Here is a 4319-nt window from a genome sequence, read left to right on the forward strand (position 1 = left end):
TTGAGTAATCTCCATGAAGTGTGAGAACTCCTATCAAAAAGATAAAGTCAAAATTAGATATAAATCTTGTAAGATCTGGATCTCTTAACATAGCTTTTCATCTGACAGCATTCTAGGATAGCACGGAAAGACAGTAAAATAAAAGTAATAGTTTCCTGTAATCTGCAAATGATCTGCCTCTTTTCCTAGTAATGATTTTTCTTCTTAGCATCAGCTGGCCCTTGTTACAATATTATATTCTTGTGGAGAGTATTTCATTTGATATGAAATTGATATATCCAATAATTTGTCTGGGTGGGGGCTCCCTAATTTCAGAGGAAGCCTTTGAAATCTATATGTTTTATTGGCTCCTGGTCCTTCTTTGGCAGCCTTCATTACTAGTGCCAGCCAGGTTTCTCTTGATACTCCAGTATGCCATCCCTTGCTGGTCTATCCCAGACTAAATCCCTTTGGATCAGTTCAGGATAGACTCGGTATTTGCAAGCAGTTGACAAAGTGGTTAAATCTCTCTTGTAATTGCCCCAAAAGACTGCCATTCCCATGATCTCAGAAGAAGAAGAAGGGACTTCTAGCTCTAGATCCCCTTCTGATATATTATTCTTTCCTGCAAGCTCGACCTAAACTAAAGCGGTAAATTATTCTTTTTCCTGTCATCGTGAACAGAGGATTTGTTTATGCCAAACCTGATTTCTTTGGACTTAATCTCAGTGAGATCAATGATATAAGATTGGTAATAAGGAGGTTTTTTTTAGTGTTTCCAGTTTGTAATTTGTTTCCTTGCTAGTTTAGGGAGGGCAATAAAGGAGCTAGTCTCTCATCCTCACCAGGATTTTGACATTCAGTTCCCTCCCTTTTCAGAGAATGTTTGCTTAAAATTGGCCTTGATGACATTGAGCAGATTTCTGTTCCTCTGTCTAATTTAATCTCTGTGTCATACTTAACATTTTGTTTTGGATCACAAAAAATTCCTTCTCCTTTCAAGGTAAAAGTGATGATTCCAGTAAAAATAGCCTCAAAAATTCTTAATTGATGTTATATGGAATTCTCTCAATACTTGCATGTGCAATATGATTGAGGGAAAGGTGGTTTTTGTACATTTATTCATTATTCTATCCCCAGAATAATAAGATAGTAATTATTCTATAATCCCCATGTCATCAGAGTAAATTTGATATTGTATCAGCTGTCACAGAGAATTTAGTAATCATTTATGTGAACATCATTTTTTCTCTTAATGTTGATCCTTGCGTTGCCCTGGCATCAAATTTGTTTTTACTGCTTGACATTGGGTTTTGCTGATTATAACGTGTTGTTATAGAAATGGCTAGTACATATTAGTAAGTAAAAATAAAATGTCAAGGCTATAATGTTGCTATCTTATTCTACTGCGTTAAAAGGAGTCAGAATTCAATGTTTTTCTTTTTTCCCCTTTCCCCTACATTTTTTTCTCTTCTTTTTCCTCCTGCATTTTCCCATTTTAATTTTTTTATTTTATATCTTGATAAACTTAATAAAATTATTAAAAATATAGTTTTTCTATACAAATTAATGATTCCAGAACCATTTTTCTGGGGAACTTACTTTGAACATCTCACCAATGCAAGAATTGCCCATTTCTGCTCACTGTCTGTTTTTAACAGTTGCCAATCTACGCAAGCGCCCTTCTTTTTCTTCAATGGTTTCTGAGTTTGCAAAGGAGTCTTTAGTGAGGGACTGTATCCAAGGCTGTTTTAACAGTCCAAATGTATCATATTTTTAGAATAGTGATCCAACATGCATCATTGTGTAAGACATTTTCATTCTTTTTCATCAAAGACATGTCCCATGTTTACTTAGTTTCCTTGTAGTACTATTAAATCATTTGCTATTTAGCTGATCATAAAAAGTTCCTAAGAAGTTAGTAGTAACAACACAGTTCCAAAGAAATCCAACAAGATGAAAATAAAAATGAACAAAAAAAGCCAGTGCTGCTGCAAAAAAGTTTGTCAGAGAGGTCACAATGAGGAATACGTATTAAGTAGCCTGGAACTGTAGTTAGTATTAAGAAAGTAACATGCAACATGAACTGACGTTGTTTGAAAGGATACTAAAAACAGCGGCAAATGGCTTCTTCAGAAAGATTAAACATAAAGATTCACTTGGTCAATGAAGATGACCTAATACAAAGGTGCTATTGCCAATTTTTATTTTGGCTCATTCTTCCTCAAGAACAAGCTACACAAAGCAAATGCAAAAGTAGGTTGAAGGGACATAGTGGAAGCCTGAGATAAAGAAAAATGGTATTTGAATGTTGATATCTGTCCAGATTGCATTTTAGAATACTGAAGGAACTTGCGGACAGTTTGGCCAAATTATCATGTATTTGAGAAATACTGAGAACATGTGAAGGTCACAGCCGAGGGAGGGCAAATGCCCTTGGAACTAAAGTACAGGGTAATTAATCTGCCATTTCTACCCAGTAAAGCTATATAGCTGATTTTAAAAAGTGATTAACATGTTATTGCCTTGAAAAAAATGTCAGCAGATTACTGACCAGATCATTTTTTTAAAAAAATCTCACTTCCTTAATATGATATGGACATTTTGTAGATACAGTTATCCTGTTTGCAAGGTTCAGTCTCAGGGTCTTTACTCTTAAACATGTTATCAATTACTTGGATGAGAACAGGATGAGAGTCCGCCATCTCATTTGCACACAATATAAATTTGGATGGAATAGCTATGACTATAGAAAAAATTCAAAATGATCCTGATAAAGAAATGAAAATAACCAAAAAGTAGAGACCCAATAGAAAAAGCAGTTAGATGGAGAGGTTAGGATGGAGGACACTTAGCTAGTATCAATACTCTGGAAAAGAATTTGGAATCGATTTCATTTTGGGAAAGTTTAGCTTTATGAAAACAAAGGAGATGTGATGGCAGTACATCGTCCGCTTCTATATTCTAGAGTGGCGTTTGTAAACTTTGTAAAGTAATGGATTTAACTTATGGGAATACATTTCTGGTGAATGTTAAAAAAAAATCAAATAGAGCTGTCTGATGGAAGAACCAGATACTGCCATGATAAGTTCAAATAGCAGCAGTATAGTCATTTATGGATGCCTTAATTTGGATTCTTGCATGGAACAGAAATTTGAAATTGGTGGTTTAAATCAGCGTTTCCAACTTCAGCAAGTTTAAGATTTGTGGGTATCTTAAACTTCCCAATATTGCTACTAAGCATGCTGACTCAGGAATTCTGGGAGTTGAAGTCTACGCTTATTAATCTTGCCAATGTTGGGAAACATTGGTTTGTAGTAAATGATATCTTACAGTTACGAATCATCCGTCTCCTACATTCCAGTACATGTAGAGTTAATTATAACCATGAAAGATACAGCCTTAAAATGGTGACATATTAGATATTAATATCCAGAAGTAATATGCATAATTCATGACATTTGTACATCCCCCTTATGTAGATAGCATCTTTAGGCACATAATGTAGTGTAAACGTAGAAACTGGAAGCAGTGTTCAGCTTTTTTCTTAGAGCAATTTAGGATGGATTCATTTTTTTTTATAATCACCCAGTTTGTCTTAAAAAAAAATTAAACCATTAGTTGCAGCCTGTTCCCAATAGTAAAATTCTATAGCTGTTGAAATTATCTGGAACAAGCGTACAGGTAGTCCTTGGGTTATGACCATTCATTCAACTACTGTTCTAAGTTATGATGGAACTGAGTGAATGAATGGCACTTACTATATGATGAACCTTTGGAGTTCTGGTCATTGCAATGCCCCCCTGGTCACATGACTGTGATCCAGGTTCCTGGCTCACAATTATGATGTTACAGTGAGCCAGGGTCACGTGGTCATAATTTCTTATGTTCCTGCTGGCTTCCCACAAGCAAAGTCAGTGGGAAAGCTGGCAGGAAGTTGGAAGTCAAGATCACATGAGGTCGTCCCTTTAATGACAACAACCAGGACGACTTGGATTGCCATTGTTAAGCAATATAGTAATGTAACATTGCACAACTATACGACCAAGTCATTTAGCAATGGCAGTTCCGGCCCCAATTGCCGTTGTAAGCTGAGGACCAACTGTAATGCATTTACTAACTTTCAGAACAACCATAACTGGTAGTTTTATAACAGGTAGTTCCCAATCTTGAGAAAAATATGTTTTTTTAAAAAAACAAAAACAAAAACGGATGCAACGTGGAGGGTGGGAGTGTCTTTTCACCAAGATATTTTATATAAGTAAACTCAGATGGTAATAGTTCTTTACAAATGTAATGCACTTATGAAAATGATACAAACAAAATACAGTAGAAGTGTA

This window comes from Crotalus tigris, unplaced genomic scaffold (genome assembly GCF_016545835.1).
Source record: "Crotalus tigris isolate CLP2741 ecotype Arizona unplaced genomic scaffold, ASM1654583v1 scf7180000017771.5222438, whole genome shotgun sequence".
Taxonomy (NCBI): domain Eukaryota; kingdom Metazoa; phylum Chordata; class Lepidosauria; order Squamata; family Viperidae; genus Crotalus; species Crotalus tigris.